General features: G+C 43.4%; 1 protein-coding gene and 2 long non-coding RNA genes across 3 annotated transcripts in view; 1 reads left to right on the plus strand and 2 right to left on the minus strand.

Annotated features, from left to right (window-relative positions):
* LOC116967858 (inositol-trisphosphate 3-kinase C-like) overlaps positions 1-18,404 on the minus strand; it is a 54,318-nt gene that overhangs the window by 15,869 nt on the left and 20,045 nt on the right. The window lies entirely within an intron of this gene.
* Positions 414-16,986, plus strand: LOC116967860. The gene is made up of 3 exons (XR_004410348.1): positions 414-446; positions 8,825-8,829; positions 16,974-16,986. It is a non-coding gene; the product is annotated as an uncharacterized LOC116967860 (long non-coding RNA).
* Positions 12,847-16,472, minus strand: LOC116967859. The gene is made up of 3 exons (XR_004410347.1): positions 16,441-16,472; positions 13,704-13,710; positions 12,847-12,858 (listed from the first exon to the last, which is right to left on the minus strand). It is a non-coding gene; the product is annotated as an uncharacterized LOC116967859 (long non-coding RNA).

Genomic DNA, 18,404 nt, shown 5'->3' on the forward strand with positions numbered 1-18,404 from the left:
GACATTTCAGGTCGGGACCCTTCTTCAGACTAACGTTTTGGCTCGGGACCCTTCCTTACATATGCATCTTACCAACTTTTAATTTTGAATATAAATAATACAACTTCTCAACTGATCAGGTGCTCTTAGTCACAATACATAATGCGAGGCAAAACATGATTTTAATGATCGTGATATTAACCTTGATATTATTTTGAATACCAAGCAGGCACGATTCAGAAAGTTGGCTAAAACTATAGAATGTGACATCCACTCAACACTGCTAACTGGAATTTGACACACTCCAGAAGAATTCCAAAACGGCAAGTCATTTCAAATCCTGGAAGATTTGAATGGGAAATACACTCCAGGAAGTGCAAACAGAAAGATTCCAGAATACATTTAAAAGTAAAAATTAAATCTGAGAACGTTACCTAGGCAGCCACAGGCATCAGAAGTTTCTCCGAGTTAATACAGCAACCGTGGAGTTTTGGCTTTTATTCCAGTATTTGCGACGTCACTCAGACACACCCTCAAACGTGAGACACCACACTGACTGACGCTCACAATGAATAATGAGCGATGACGGAAAGCAGCATTGACTAACTCTTTAGGTTTTGCTTCCAGTTTGATCCTGAATCAGGGTTTCAAACCTCACTCATTGACTGGGATTTTTGCTATAACGCTAACCCCACCAGGAACCGCAAGAAGCAACAACTCCTCACAGTCTTCAGAGTTTAATGATAGCTGTACCCAAACACAGCACTCTCACCCCTTCCCACAACTTTACTTCAGATTTTAGAGATATAGTGTGGAAACAGGCCCTTCAGCTCAGAGTCTGCACCGACCAGCGATCACCCCGTACATTAGCGCTATCCTACGTAGACAATTTACTATTTTTTCCAAAGCCAATTCATCTACAAACCTGTACGTCTTTGGAGTGTGGGAGGAAACCGGAGCACCCGGAGAAAATCCACGTGGTCACGGGGAGAAGGTACAAACTCTGGACAGACAGCACCTGAGGTCAGGATCAAATCTGGCGCTGTAAGGCAGCAACTCTACCACTACGCCACTGTCCAACTTAGATACAATTAGTCATTCATTTCAACAGTATGCATCATATCTTATCTGTTGTCACTGTTCGTCACTCATTCAAGGAAGGCCATGACATCTAGTTTAGAATGTTGCAATGTGTATGGAGATGACTGATTAGATCAATCAGGGCTTAAACACAGGAAACAGAGGTGGAGGGATGCTGCACCAATGGCTCTCAATTTGAGATTCTTTTTAATTCTGCTTCTTCCACTGTAGCTTCCCCGTTTACAAGGGAGCACCGCATTTATACAAGCGCACCAAACAGCACTGTCCAATGCCCTTTGTTCCCAGCGGTGTGTGTGTGTCAATGTTGAAACTCTTCACACATGTTGTAAGACTTTAAAGTCTGTTTTTCTGTGCATCACGTGATCATTTAATCTCAGGTAGATTTTCCAGCATCTGCAGTTCCTTCTTAATCATTTAATCTCAGTCTGCTCACCATGAAGTAGCTGCTTTGGTATTCTGTCAGCAAGCATTCTTCTGACAGAAGGGTTTTGGCCCAAAACATTCGCTCCATGGATGCTGCTGCACCCGCTGAGTTTCTCCAGCACTTTAGTCTACCTTCCGACATGCCCTGCCTACCTGCTCTGTGATTCTTTCAAAAACATGTCAGCTCTGGGGAGATTTGTTTGGAACAGAAGAATGGTGTCTGGAATCTTGTCTTACCAAGACTAAACGGCAGTGTGACAGCATAATATTTGTCAGTACACCGCACATTGCATAATGCAAGCAAAAATACAGCAGGATGATACGCCCAGGAAAAGACAAAGCTAATTCTGTCTTGGCTCAAAAATGTTCTAACTTTGAATCACGAGCCTATGATTGTTCCATGAGTATGCTATTTCTATATCCGATTTAGACTGAATTTGGAAATGTTTACTGAGTCATCTCTACAGTTTCTGTTGCATTACAGGAATAAAACCATCAAGAACACATAAAATGGTAATTATGGCCATAAGAATGCTCAGACATGCACGTTTCCAACCCTGCCACCAAGCAGCAAAGATATCACCTCCGGTGTGTATGTCTATCACAATGTTCAGGGCAGGCAGGCATTCCACAAGTACTTTGTAGCAAGTTAGACATTTTTGAAGTGGATTTACTGCCACGATGATAGAAATACAGCAGCCAATGTACACAGTGCAAAGTCACGCAATAAAGGTTTGGATGAAAGGCTGACCTGAAGCAATAACACTTTTGCCTCCACTGATGCTGTTTGACCTGCTGAAAACATCCAGCATTCTCCAATTTTATTTCAGACTTCAAACCATCTTTGCTTTTGGCCCACTAAACAATGACCTATTTTGGTGAAACTGGTCAATAGCTGCACATTTGTCAGAACAGTAGCAGGGATTTCCCTGGTCTTTGAACAATGCCATGGGATATCTACACGTCCAAGAGGACAGTCCAAACACGTGGTTCAATTTCCCATTTTGAAAGATGATGGCTTTAACACTCTGCATTCCAGTGGGAGGTCTCTAGATCAGTGGTTCTCAACCTTTTTTCAGTGATGTACCCCCTGTGAAATATATTTTCAGCCAAGTACCCCCTAACCAGCGCAAAAATATAGGCCTACATATATGTAGGCCTATATTTTAAAATCTCACGTACCCCCTGGAGTGCCTTCACGTACCCCCAGGGGTACGCGTACCCCCATTTGAGAACCACTGCTCTAGATAATAATAATAATAATAATAAATTTTATTTGCGGGCGCCTTTCAAAGTCTCAAGGACACCTTACAGAAATTAACAGAAGTGAAAAAAACATATAGTCGGAGTAAAATAAATAATAAGGACATCACCAATACACAAATTAAAGACAGAAATCGCTCCAAAGACAAAAAATCAAAAAACAATGTGAAGAGAGAGCAGCGGCAGCTAAAGCGCGCCAGCGTCCACTCTCCCCTCCGACAGCCATCTTGGACACAGACTAACATGTTAACTTACACACAAAAAAATCATCCCCCCACAGTGGATACCACTGTGGGGGAAGGCACAATGTCCAGTCCCCATCCCCAGTTCACCCAAAGTCAGGCCTATTAAGGCCACCGCTATTGCCTCTAGGAGGCCCGATGTTCCTGGCCGTTCTGGCCGGGTGGTGTTGCCCGGCGTCGGGAGAGTCCTCACAGCGGCTGGGCCACCTGGAACGGCCGCTTCCTAACTGGGGACCGCGGCTTCCGAAGCTGACAAGGCCGCGCCGGGTTGGAGCTCCCAGGCTCCCGATGTTAGAGTCGACTCCGCTCCGCAGACCCGCAGCCCAGAGGTGTTGATCTCGGCGGTCACAGCTCACCGGAGCTCCAGCGCGTCGATCCAGCGCGGCGACCCAGGCAAGGCATCGCCCGCTCCGCTCCGCGATAGCGCTCCAGCGCTGTGCCGCCAACGAAGCCGAGGTGTTGGCAGTCCCCGCCAGCAAACGGCGCTCCACGCCCGCTGGTAGGCCGCGAGGACGGGTCGACGGGGCAGCCCGGAGAAAAAGCTGCCTCACCGACCAGGTAGGGACCTAGAAGTATAATTACCCCCTTCCCCCCCACATTAAAAAGTCAATTTCTCCAACAGACGAAGCACAAGACTTACTAAAAACTTCAAAAAAAAATGATTTGAACAGACGGCTGCTGGTTAGCAGCCGTTCCCCAAGATGGCTCCTCCCACTTAAGACAGATTTAGAGGGAAATAGGCCAAACGCAGGCAAATGGAACTAGCTTAGATGTGTTGAAAGGAACTGCAGATGCTGGTATATACCGAAGATAGACACAAAATGCTGGAGATAACAAGGTTATTGAGATAGAACAAAATCTGCTTGGGGAACTCAGCAGGCCAAGCAGCATCTGTGGAGGGAAATGGACATCGATATTTTGAGCCAGAAAGTCCATCTGGACTCGTGATAGAAGAGATAGAAGTATCTTGCTCCAGATTAATACGTCTCCTACCCAAGTCACAAAGTAGAACAACAGCACAATTTGCACTAGAGGTTAATGAGCCGTGTCAGAACAGACTCTGATTTCTTTCAATATTGAATACGCTGTACCAGGCATCTGCCATCTCACTGAAGTTTCAATAATTCAACTGTAATTACAGGGTGCACAAGTTACTTGCAAAGTCACACACCCACTCTAATTGCACGAGCAAAAGTAGGAATAGGTGGAGCGATGCAACAGCAACACAATAAGTCAGGATCAAGTGGCCCAGAATGGAGATGGACACACTGAAAGGACTAATAGGATATTCCTTACATAATCTCTTCTTCGCAAGAAATTTAGAAATGAAAAGGTCACAACTTCCCACAAGCAAGCAAAAGGAAAGAAAAGGTAAACACCAAGGCTCTTGAATTACTTGAATTTTCAGGATAGGTAGACGGAGGCTTTTGCGTAGGCATATGGATATGCAGGGAATGGAAGGACATGGATGGTGTGCAGGCAAATTAGATTAGTTCATGTTGGCATCATGTTTGTCACAGATATTGTGAGCTGAAGGGTCTGTTCTTGTGCTGTTTTGTGTGGAACAGCAAAAACCGTAGAGCCAGAATTGTATAATCGCTGATTACGGCACGAAGAAATGTGTTAGATTGCAACAGGATATAAACAAGCAGTTTTGCCGAAAACACTGGTGCAGTCTTGGGTGGAGAGTCATGCTCAAATCTGAGCACGACATTATAGGAAGGATGTGAAGGAATTCAGCAGGGAAATGATTTATGAGCTTGGCTTCTGGGAGGAGAGGATCCGGATACAAGGATAATTTAGAATGGCTGCGACACTTTCTTCAGAAAAAGACAAAGGGGTTTGATGTAACTATGTAAAATTAGGGATTTGGATAAAATGTATGGTAAGAGGATATTTAGACTTTACTTTACACATACAGCAGTGGAAACAGGCCCTTTGGCCCACCAGGTCCACGCCATCAAGTGATCACCATACACGAATACTAAACGACACTCGGGACTATTAATAGAAGTCGATTAACCCAGTGATTCCCAACCTGGGGCCACATGGCCCCAAAGGGGCAATGGCAAATTTCAGGTGGGCCACAGAAAAAAAATTGGGATTTAGGGGGCCACAGGTTCAATGAAGGGGGCCACAGAGCTACCACCCTGTTGCCTCCTAAATTTCAGTTCTAATAAATTTAAATCTATGTAGTTGCAATATTTTTGATGTTTTTGGAATAGAATAAAAGAGAATATACGTGCAATTAATAGACTGATATTTTTATGGAAGGTATTATAATATTGAAGTACTTTTTTTCCGCTAATAATGTCAGGGGGGGGCCACAGAAAAATTAAAAGATCCTAAGGGGGCCATGAGCTAAAAAAAGGTTGGGAACCACTGGATTAACCTGCAAACCTGTATATCTTCGGAATGTGGGAGGAAACCGGAGCTCCTGGAGAAAACCCACAGTCACTGGGGGAACGTACAAACTCTGTCCATACAGCACCCGTAGTTAGGATCGAATAGGGGTCTCTGGCAGTCGAAAGGGTCTGTCCCACTTTCATGACCTAATTCACGACCTCTGCCGAGTTTGCCCTTGACTCGTACTCGCAGCATGGTCGTCACGAGGTCGTAGGAGGTTATGATGCTCGTCGTAGGTACTCGAGGCATTAAGTAGGTCACGCCGTTTTTTCTAGCCTGATGAAAAATGTCCACGAATAAAAAAGGTCGTGAATTAGGTCAGGAAAGTGGGACAGGTCCTTAAGGCAGCAACTCTACCTCTGTGCGGCCCTTCATTATACCAGTACATAACATAAATACTATTACATTTAAAAAAAGAGCTTGAAATTGTCACACTGCATCCACAAGAGGTAAAAACAGTGAAATTCTCTCTCCCTCTCTCTCTCTTTCTCTCTATCTAGATGCTGCCCGACCTATTTCTATAATTCATTTTTATTTCAGATTTAAAACCAGTTTGCTTTCCAGTTACTGTTCTTATATAATGTATATTCCCGTTCGCTCACTAACCACATAAATAAAGCGACTGAGCATGGTACATTTTCAAAGCAAGGACTCTGACCAAACCTCAATCTGGATCATGGGGTTATTTAGAAAGAGAAAAAGAGAGCATAAAACATCACATGAAATAGTGTATGAAAGCACATGACACAGCACATTGAGACAAATACTATCTATTCCAGTCGAGGAGGGGGAAGCGTGGAATTTAATGTGACACCAAAGACTATACGCTCTTTCACTTGTGGAACATGTGATTCAATGAGTTTCCTATGCAGCCCCGCACAAAACTAATGAGCCTCTTGTTTTAGGCAGCAACTTGAAGCACGCTGGAGAAAGTTTCCACTGCACTGAAGACAAACGTTAGACTCATAGTTGTTTCTTTTTTCTTAAACTGCCACGAGCGATCGATGACACACATACAAATTTGCCTTGAAAATAAGAGCTATTTAAATTTTTACTAATCCACAATTTGAAGAGTTAAAGCATTCATTTCCAAAATCACAGCCTAACCTTTCTGATTCAGATTCAATCTTTATTGCCATTGTGCAGTGTACAGTACGGAGACACTTCCTACCTGCTGGCACTATATGCTTTTAGATGTTTGGAGCCCTCACGCTCACTGTCTCCGACACGACTCATAGAATTATCCAAGAGCAGGCCATTCTCTTCAAAAGAACCTTTGCAAGCACGACAAAAAAGGTTATCCACAAGGCACGAGGGCTGCAGATGCTGGAATCCTGAGGAAAACAGCTGGAGCATGTGGCACAGTGGTAGAGTTGCTCCCTTACAGCGCCAGAGACGCGGATTCAATCCTGACAGAAGGTGTTTACTGTACAGAGTTTGCACATTCTCCCCGTGACATGCTTGGGAGTTCTCCAGGAGCTCCGGTTTCCATTCCAAACTCTAAAGACATACAGGTTTGCAGGCTAATAGGCCTGGTAAATTGTCCCTAGTGTGTAGTAGGGTATTGATAGTGTGTGGGGTTCGCTGGCTGTCACAGACTCGCTGGGCCGAAGAGCCAGTTTCCATGCTAAATCTCTAAACTAAACTCAGTGGATCAGGCAGCATCTAGGGAGGTGACGTTTCTGGTCTAGAACCACGGCCTCCCCAGATGCTACCTAACTCGATGAGTTCCTGTCGCACTTTGTGTTTTGCTCGAGTTGTACAACTTGTCCCGTTCTGTCCAGAGCTCAAAGTGCTGGAAAATAGAGACCCAAGAGGCTGTTTGATTCCTTCAAATGCTGTATTAACCATTGGGGCCTCACACTATATCAGCAATGTTTCAAATCGCAAATAGCTTTACAGTCAAATACATCTGACGTGTCATTACTTTTGTAACGTAGGAAATGCAGTCGTCGGTATGTTGCCACATGGAGCAATGTGATGTTACCAGATACTGTTTGGTAATGTTTGCCGTTTAATTATTGACTAAAAGTGCTAGAGTTACCATAGTAGCATTTTCAAAATTGTGCCATGATCTGCCCAAGATGAAAAATGGGGTGTTGGTTGTTCCCTCGTTCAAAATAAGGATTAAAACACCTTCTGGAAGATTTGGTCATCAGGAGCTTTGAAGAACAATGTGCTGAATCAAATGTCAGTCTAACCCTGGCTATACCCACTTCTAACTGGCTGTGGACAAAATTGACCTAAACAATGCAAATGATGAAAAAAAAAAAATGTTATTAGTAGAAATTTACCTGTATCTGTTGTATCTGTCGCGTTTGGTACAATTCTCCTCAAAAAGAATTGGAGCTCTGTGCTGCCATTTTAAAATCGGGGCTGGTGATTCAACAGTATCCCAATGGGATTCAGCAGACTTCCTGCTGATCCGGATCTTATTCCCGTTTAATTTGCAAGTGCTTTCCAGTAGGAGTCATTGAGAAAGAATGAGAAGGCTGGATTGCCTTGATTGAAGCATAGGAAGAGGGAAGAGGGGGTTACTATCCTGAGCTATCATCTATCTCATTGGAGACTCTCAGACTATCTTTACCTTGAACTAAATGTTATTCCCTTTATCCTCTATCTACACTGTGGAAGGCATGATTACAATCATATCGTCTTTCCACTGACTGAATAGCACGCAACAAAAAAAGCTTTTCATTCTTCCTCCCCGGTACACGTGACAATGAATTGAGTTAAAACTCTAGATTCTATGTGACTCACCCATAAAAGGCAGCTATCCCATCTGGATTCCCTATTCTCTGCTTCCAAGCAGGCATAGAACTCTCAGACCAGCAATTATTCATGGCAGCAAAGACCACTCTTTCCTCTTCCTATCCTACCCCTCTGGTTCATGGTAAAGTCGGTGCATGCTTCAAACTCTCAAAAACCTAACAGCCCAAACATGTGCCTTCTGCAGGTACACAAAAATGCTGGAGAAACTCAGCGAGTGCAGCAGCATCTATGGAGCGAAGGAAATAGGCAACGTTTCGGGCAGAAACCCTTCTTCAGACTGAATGTGCCTTCTGCAACCTTACTTTAAACTTACTTCCAATAGAAGAATCATAAAGGGCCTGTCCCACTTTCACGACCTAATTCACCACCTCTGCCGAGTTTGCCCTTGACTCATACTCGCAGCATGGTCGTCACAAGGTCGTAGGTAGGGCGTAGCAGGTGATGCTAGTCGTAAGTACTCGTGACATCAAGTAGGTCAGGGCGTTTTTTTGTATTATGATGAAAAATGTCCACGAGTAAAAAAGGTTGTGAATTAGGTCTTGAAAGTGGGACTTGCCCTTTACCTACCACTGACGCCTCTCCACTTTGGACAGCATCACTCATAATTCTCTCGATTTGGAATGTTGAGACAGCGTCAGGGTTTGTATTGTTAAATGAAGCATCAGGGTATAATCCAGTGTATGAACATTGAATTCTCAAATTTTAAATAATACCCCAGCTACCCCCTCTCTCCTTCCTGTGCCTCAACCATATTTCACCCCCCCCCCGTCATCCTCAATTCCCCTCCTTCCCATGCATATCTCCCAATCCAGAGTGCCTCATTTCTCTTTTATCCCACCATCAAAGGGATTTATCGGAGTCACTGCCTCAAAAAGGCAGCCAGCATCATCATATATATACATATATACACATATATGTGTGTGTGTGTGTGTGTGTGTGAACGTATATGTACGTATATATATATATACACACGTATATATATATATATATATATACACGTGTATATATATATATATATATATATATATATATACTAGTATATATATATATATATATATATACACGTATATATACACGTATATATATATATATATATATACACACACACGTATATATATATACACACACGTATATATATATATATATATATATACACACACATATATGTATATATATGTATATATATATATATATATATATATACACACACATATATATATATATATATCCACACACGTATATAATATATATATACACACAGTATATATATATATATATACAACACAGTATTTATAGATATTACACACAAGTATATAATATATACAAACACACGATATATATATATACACACACACACGTATATATATATACACACACGTATATATATATATACACACACGTATATATATATATACACACACGTATATATATATACACACACGTATATATATACATACACACACGTATATATATATATATACACACGTATATATATATATACACACGTATATATATATATACACACGTATATATATATATACACACGTATATATATATATACACGTATATATATATATACACACGTATATATATATATACACGTATATATATATATATATATATATATACACGTATATATATATATATATACACGTATATATATATATATATATATACACACGTATATATATATATACGTATATATATAACTATATATATATATATATATACGTATATATACGTGCATATATATATATATATATATATATATATATATATATATATATATATATATATATGTGCACGTATATGTGTGTGTACGTGTATATATATATATATATATATATATATATATTATATACACACACAAAATATATATATACACACACACACACACACACATGCGCGCGCACACACATATACATATATACACACTGAACTTTTTTCCCTCTCTCTCGTTTATCATATTATTTACAGTTTATTGTGTTTACATATACTATTGTGCTGCAGCAAGTAAGAATTTCATTCTTCTATCTGGGACATACGATAATAAAACACCCTCTCCTGCCCCCTTCCTCCTCTATCCCTCCCTTTGGCTTTACATTTCACTCCTCCTCTCTCCTCTTACCCGACATCTTTCGTCTCCTTTTCATCTCTAACCTGTGTCCACTAATCAACCCCTCGCCCCACATTCACCCATCACTTGCTAGGCTTTGTGCAGACCCTACCTCTCGTATCCAGCATTAATTTCTCCGCCAAACCCACTATAATCAGTCTGAAGGGGGTCAAGACACAAAATGTACTATCCAATCCCTCCATCAATGCTGCCTGAACTCCAGAGTTCCTCAAGTACTTTGTGTTTTAGTTTAGTTTAGAGATGCAGCGTGGAAACAGGCCCTTCGGCCCTCCGAGTCTGCCCTACCAGCGATTCCCATATACAATCCTACACACTGGGGACAATTTACACTTATACCAAGCCAATTAGCCTACAAAATTGCACGTCTTTGGAGTGTGGGAGGAAACCGGAGATACCGGAGAAAACCCACGCAAGTCACGGGGAGAACGTTTAAACTCTGTACAGACAAGCACCTGTAGTCAGGCTCAAACCCGTGTCTCTGGCGCTGTAAGGCAGCTCTCTGTCGCTGAGCCACGGTGCTGCACTTTGTATTGTTAAAGGTGTTTCCCACCAAGACTGCCATTGTTCCAATGCTGGTTTGAAATGAGAAATCGAGTTGGAAACTAAAAGCAGAATGGCTGGAGCAGACAACAAAATTCCTGGCCCAGGGTAAACAAGAACAAACTGCTCAGTCACAAGGAATCACAACTGCGTAGATAAACTAGAGACCTTTACAGATAAAGAAGGGCAATACAGAGCTGCTTTCATAAATGTTCCAAGTTTCCACAAAGCAAAGAGAAACAATTTCCAAACCCCCTCCTTTCTGCTCAAGGGTGATTTTCTTCATAAAGTGACCGTTCTAGCCACGGAAACATTCAACAGACAGCGGAACACGAGTTGAAAATGAAATCAAGTCAGTTGAGACGGACACCTCGAATTTCAATACACAAGAACTTTATGAACTCACCAGACATTGAAAACTTATTTATCCAAATGAAAGTGCAAAAACATGTATTTATAAACTCCCCAACCTCCAAATCCAACCATCTTGTTAGCAACTGAACCAGACTCATATCGGAGCCAAGTAGATGGCACGGTGGCGCAGCGGTGGAGTTACGATACTAAAGGCACGGGTACTAAAGGCACGGGTTCGATCCTGACTACGGGTGCTGTCTGTACGGAGTTTGTATGTTCTCCCTGTGACTACATGGGTTTTCTCCAGGTCTTTCAGTTCCCCCCCACACTCCAAAGATGTACAGGTTTGTAGATTAATTGGCTTCGTTAAAGATTGTAATGTGTGGGATAGTGCTTGTGTACGGGGAATGCTGGTCAGCGCGGACTTGGTGGGCAGAAGGGCCTGTTTACGCGCTGTCTCTCAAAACTAAACTAAAGTGACTCCTGAACTTTATCAAGTCCACCCAGCTCGACATTAAACTTGGTCGTTCTCTCAGTTCATCTGCTTCCGAGGCCTTCAAAGGCTCTGCTGCCTCTAGAATCAAGCATTCCAATGCCCATTCTGCTCAGCCTTTCTCAGCCTTCTCCAGGGCTGCCAACATTGGGTGAAAGTTGGGAGTGAGGAATTGCGAGAGACCAAGCCTGGGGGGGGGGGGGGGGGGAGTGTATCACCTTATGACTACATTATACCTCCAACATGCACGAATGCTTCAAAATCAAGTGGTCGAATTTTATTGCCATATACTCAAGCGTAGAAACATAGAACATAGGTGCAGGAATAGGCTATTCTGCCCTTTGAGCCAGCACTGCCATTCAATATGATCATGGCTGTTCATCTAAAATCAGTAGCTGTTTGTTCCCCATATCCCTTGATTTCGCTAGCCCCAAGAGCTAAATGTAACTCTGTCTTGAAAACATCCAGTGAATTGGCCTCCACTGCCTTATGTGGCAAAGAATTCCACAGATTCACAAGTCCCTGCATGAAGAAAGTTTGTCCTCATCTCAGTCCTAACTGGCCTACCCTTTATTCTTAAACTGTGACCCCCTGAACTCCCCAAACATCGGGAACATGTTTCCTGCAGTTACAGTATGTGAAAATCTAGCAGGCAAGCAGGATGCTTTCTCCAACCACCCCCATTTCCACCGTTTCTACCCAGTGCTTGGTACTTACTTCCAGCAGCCACTGGTTGTCCTCCAGGATGCACCGAGCCGCAGCCTGGTCCATGCCGGTCACCTGGGCAAATTCGGAACAGAGACTCACGGCATCGGCACAATGCTTCCGACGCCTCTGACAACCCGGGACTCTTGCACTGAGGCTGCTCTATGTCCGGAGCTGCAGCGGGCGACTCGCTGGCCCGGCAAGCACTCGCCAGCCCGGCAAACACTCGCCAGCCCCGGCTCCCCGTCTGCATCTGTCCCCGCCGCTGCTTCTGCTTCCAACACCCGCGGCCCATGCAGTTGATATGAGTTTCGAAATTTTCGTTGATCACAGAATTTCTCACGACAGAGCGTGAGAAATTTGTGAACAGCGTGAGAGCGGGAGAATTTGGCCAAATACGTGATTCTCACGCTCAATGCGTGAGAGTTGGCCGCCATCCTACTCTGTAAATTGAGGCTCCCCAAAACTCTGTTGCTCACCTCCCTAACACTTGCTGAATTACACGGGCACCTGATTAAAAGCCTTAATTTTAAAATTCACAGCTATTTGCACATTTTAAAGTCCCGTTGGTTTTGTCTCTTATCTCTAATCTCTTCAAACCATTCAAGATATCTGTAATCATCAAGATCTGTAATCATATCTGCAGCCCTTTTAGACATGACTCAAACCATTCAGCTACTGGAGCTTGTGCCTTAAGCTGCAAAGAGTTTACACTCTGGAATTACTTTCTTAAACATCTGCCCATCTTCTTCCTCCCTTGATTTTCTTTTGCTTTTAATCACCTCCTCTCTTATTTCTACCTTAAGCTCAGCACAAATTGTTTTGCCTGTGAGCACTTGAAGCATTTTCACACTTAAAGTATAAGCTTTTCACTCCACGCATAATGTCCCTCAAATTCTCATACCATCTCTAATTTCTCTCTCCTTGGCCTCCTCTACTGTTCCAATGAAGTGCAATTAAACTTGAGCAGCAACCCCTCATTAAGTTGAGTACTTTGAAATGTTCGTTCAAGTGAGTTTATTGTCATGTGTCCCTGATAGGACAATGAAATTCTTGCTTTGCTTCAGCACACAGAACATAGTAGGCATTGACTACAAAACAGATCAGTGTGTCCATATACCATAATATAAATATATACACACATGAATAAATAAACTGATAAAGTGCAAATAACAGATAATGGGTTATTAATAATCAGAGTTTTGTCCGAGCCAGGTTTAATAGCCTGATGGCTGTGGGGAAGTAGCTATTCCTGAACCTAGTTGTTGCAGTCTTCAGGCTCCTGTACCCTCTACCTGAAGGTAGCAGGGAGATGAGTGTGTAGCCAGGATGGTGTGGGTCTTTGATGATACTGCCAGCCTTTTTGAGGCAGCGACTGCGATAAATCCCGTTGATGGAAGAAAGGTCAGAGCCGATGATGGACTGGGCAGTGTTTACTACTTTTTGTAGTCTTTGGTTGAACTTGTTGAATGATTGAACTAAACTTGAAAACCAACACAACAAACTCCAGCCTCAGTTTCATTTTGATGCAAGCACTACTTTTTCACTGATTTTCCATTACCTCACACTATAACTTATCATTTACTCCCTCCTGCCTTTCACACAGATAGAATTTCCCTCCCTTCATCCCCACCCAAATCCAATTTCCCTGCAGCTTGCTTAAAAACCAGTTGAACTTTCTAGTTTTCACAAACGATCAAGGCCTGAAATACTAGTTCTTTCTTCACAGAGGCTGCCTAACCTGCTTAATGCTTAGAATGTTTACCATTTGTTTCCCCCATGCATTTTATGCATTCATCGTGTTTGCTGATTTGTAATTCAAAGTATGCAATTAAAATGCAAACTATCCAAGTAAACTTGTCGTGCCTGTCTTTCCATGCCTCCGGTTACAAAGCATCTCTTCAGCAATTATGTGAGAGCTACAATACACAAAGAATTGCAGGATTTAAATGTCACTTTGTATTTTGAGTCAAGGTCAGAAACCTCAAAAAGCAACCTTACGAGGAACTCAGCACCAATCGAGGGAATGGAGTGGCGATTTTTCGGGTCGGGACCCTTCTTCAGACTGGTGGAGTAAGGGGAAAGAAAGCTTGAAAGACAGGTGGGGTTGAGGTAATGCCTGGCAAGTGATGGGTGGATACAGGTAATGCCTGGCAAGTGATGGGTGGGTACAGGTGAGGGGGAGTCTGATGGGCAGATGGGTGGAGATAGTGACAAAGGCTAAATGTGAGAAGGAATGGGTGAGGTTGCAGGTCGAGACCCTTCTTCAGACTGAAGAGTCTTGAGCCGAAACGTCACCCATTCCTTCTATCCAGTGATGCTGCCAGTCCTGCTCTGTTACTGTTACTGAGGGCACATTGTCAGCTGATGATGGAGAATGTTAGTAAGAAGGGGGGTGGGGTGGAGAGAAGGGGAAATAAAAAAAGGGTGCAGGAGTCAGTAAACTAACCAAAGTAACAGATCTGCAACAAGTGGCAATGGTGCAGCTGGTAGAGCTGCAATGTCATAGCTCCAGCGTGCCAGGCTCAATCCAGACCTTGGGAGCAGTGTTTAAGAAGGAACTGCAGATGCTGGAAAATCGAAGGTAGACAGAAGTGCTGGAGAAACTCAGCGGGTGCAGCAGCATCTATGGAGCGAAGGAAATAGGCAATGTTTCGGGCCTAAACCCGCTGAGTTTCTCCAGCACTTTTGACTACCTTGGGAGCAGAGTAGTGTGTGGAGCGCACATGTTCTCCCTTGATCGATTTTCCAGTTTCCGTCCCATATCTCAAAAACGGCAGTGCCATTGGTCTCTGGTGCACGTCACATACCTTGTGATAGAATCTTAAAGTTAATGGGAACGTGGGGAGAATAAACTGAGATTAAGGTCAGATGAGTGCAAATGAATGCTTGATGGGTCACTAAAAATAGACACAAAAATTCAGCAGCTCAGAGAGCATCTATGGAGAGAAGGAATAGGAGCAGGGAGGTTTACTGCAGTTGTACAGGGTCTTGGTGAGACCACACCTGGAGTATTGCGTACAGGTTTGGTCTCCTAATCTGAGGAAAGACATTCTTGCCATAGAGGGAGTACAAAGAAGGTTCACCAGACTGATTCCTGGGATGTCAGGACTTTCATATGAAGAAAGACTGGATAGACTCGGTTTGTACTCGCTAGAATTTAGAAGATTGAGGCCGGATCTTATAGAAACGTACAAAATTCTTAAGGGGTTGGACAGGCTAGATGCAGGAAGATTATTCCCAATGTTGGGGAAGTCCAGAACAAGGGGTCACAGTTTAAGGATAAGGGGGAAATCCTTTAGGACCGAGATGAGAAAAACATTTTTCACACAGAGTGGTGAATCTCTGGAATTCTCTGCCACAGAAGGTAGTTGAGGCCAGTTCACTGGCTATATTTAAGATGGAGTTAGATGTGGCCCTTGTGGCTATAGGGATCAGGGGGTATGGAGAGAAGGCAGGTACAGGATACCGAGTTGGATGATCAGCCATGATCATATTGAATGGCGGTGCAGGCTCGAAGGGCCGAATGGCCTACTCCTGCACCTATTTTCTATGTTTCTATGATTCTATGTGACGTTTTGGGTCGAGACCCTTCTTCAGACTTCTTCGGAGTCTCCGTAAACTCGGAGGGCGTAGCTCCATGCTGTTCGACTGTGATTGATAACCAGTGGAGCTGGCTTTCTACCAAATATCTACCAACATTCCTCAAGTTATGAGATTACAGGTAAACAGAATAATTGCAGCATGACACATCCTTTGCAGATGTGCGCCACAGTACCGGGACAGACAGGCAAGGATGGAGCTCGACTATAAGCAGCTCTATTAATAGTTCCACGATCTCCGTGGCCCGCTGGGTCACAGGCCTTTCACACACTTCCCCTTCAAACATAAATTTTTCTCCCCCCTCCCATCTGGCAGAAGGTACCAAAGCATTCGGTCCCTCACATCCAGACTATGCAATAGCTACTTCCCCCAGGCCAGTCGACTCAACGCTCAGGGACTGATCTGAATACACCCCCCCCCACCCCCATCTCTGCTGCTACATAAACTCTGCACTGCACCCTGGGTACACTTGGTTTGTGAACACTGCACTCTGTTGCACTGTGGTCTACTGTCCTGCGTTGTTGTTTTGTATATTTTCTATTTACTTCGTTGCACTTCAGTAAGGAAGTGTATAGCGTAGTATATCTATATATGTAGCATGTTGCCCAATTGTGTTCTATGTAGCACCGAGGTTCTGGGGAAACGCTATCTCATTGCACGGTGTATATGGCTGTAATGACAATAAACCCTCTGGAATCTGGAATCTTGAATCAAAGAGAACAAAGGCTTTCGATATGCTTTTAAATGTGGGATGCAAATGAAGCCATGGACCCATACAGTACAGAAACAGCCCACCGTTCCACCCATGTATTCAAATCTTATTCTCCCACATTTCCCACTGTACCACCCCTCATTTTACCATTTACCTGCGCACTTGGGACAATTTACAGTGAGCAGCTAACATGACAACCTATAGATCTTCTGTTTACGAAAGAACTGATAAAATCGAAGGAAGACACAAAATGCTGGAGTAACTCAGCGGGTGAGGCAGCATCTATGGAGAGAAGGAATGAGTGACGTTTCGGGTCGAGACCCTTGAAGCATCTGGATAGACTCGGCTTTGTACTCGCTAGAATTTAGAAGATTGAGGTCGGATCTTATAGAAACTTACAAAATTCTTAAGGGGTTGGACAGGCTAGATGCAGGAAGATTATTCCCAATGTTGGGGAATTCCAGAACAAGGGGTCACAGTTTAAGGATAAGGGGGAAATCCTTTAGGACCGAGATGAGAAAAACATTTTTCACACAGAGTGGTGAATCTCTGGAATTCTCTGCCACAGAAGGTAGTTGAGGCCAGTTCACTGGCTATATTTAAGATGGAGTTAGATGTGGCCCTTGTGGCTATAGGGATCAGGGGGTATGGAGAGAAGGCAGGTACAGGATACCGAGTTGGATGATCAGCCATGATCATATTGAATGGCGGTGCAGGCTCGAAGGGCCGAATGGCCTACTCCTGCACCTATTTTCTATGCTTCTATGATTCTATGTGACGTTTTGGGTCGAGACCCTTCTTCAGACTTCTTCGGAGTCTCCGTAAACTCGGAGGGCGTAGCTCCATGCTGTTCGACTGTGATTGATAACCAGTGGAGCTGGCTTTCTACCAAATATCTACCAACATTCCTCAAGTCATGATATTACAGGTAAACAGAATAATTGCAGCATGACACATCCCTTTGCAGATGTGCGCCACAGTACCGGGACAGACAGGCAAGGATGGAGCTCGACTATAAGCAGCTCTATTAATAGTTCCACGATCTCCATGGCCCGCTGGGTCACAGGCCTTTCACACACTTCCCCTTCAAACATAAATTTTTCTCCCCCCTCCCATCTGGCAGAAGGTACCAAAGCATTCGGTCCCTCACATCCAGACTATGCAATAGCTACTTCCCCCAGGCCAGTCGACTCAACGCTCAGGGACTGATCTGAATACACCCCCCCCCCACCCCCATCTCTGCTGCTACATAAACTCTGCACTGCACCCTGGGCTACTTGGTTTGTGTACACTGCACTCTGTTGCACTGTGGTCTACTGTCCTGCGTTGTTGTTTTGTATATTTTCTATTTACTTCGTTGCACTTCAGTAAGGAAGTGTATAGCGTAGTATATCTATATATGTAGCATGTTGCCCAATTGTGTTCTATGTAGCACCGAGGTTCTGGGGAAACGCTATCTCATTGCACTGTGTATATGGCTGTAATGACAATAAACCCTCTGGAATCTGGAATCTTGAATCAAAGAGAACAAAGGCTTTCGATATGCTTTTAAATGTGGGATGCAAATGAAGCCATGGACCCATACAGTACAGAAACAGCCCACCGTTCCACCCATGTATTCAAATCTTATTCTCCCACATTTCCCACTGTACCACCCCTCATTTTACCATTTAC

Source organism: Amblyraja radiata, chromosome 41, assembly GCF_010909765.2.
Source record: "Amblyraja radiata isolate CabotCenter1 chromosome 41, sAmbRad1.1.pri, whole genome shotgun sequence".
NCBI lineage: Eukaryota > Metazoa > Chordata > Chondrichthyes > Rajiformes > Rajidae > Amblyraja > Amblyraja radiata.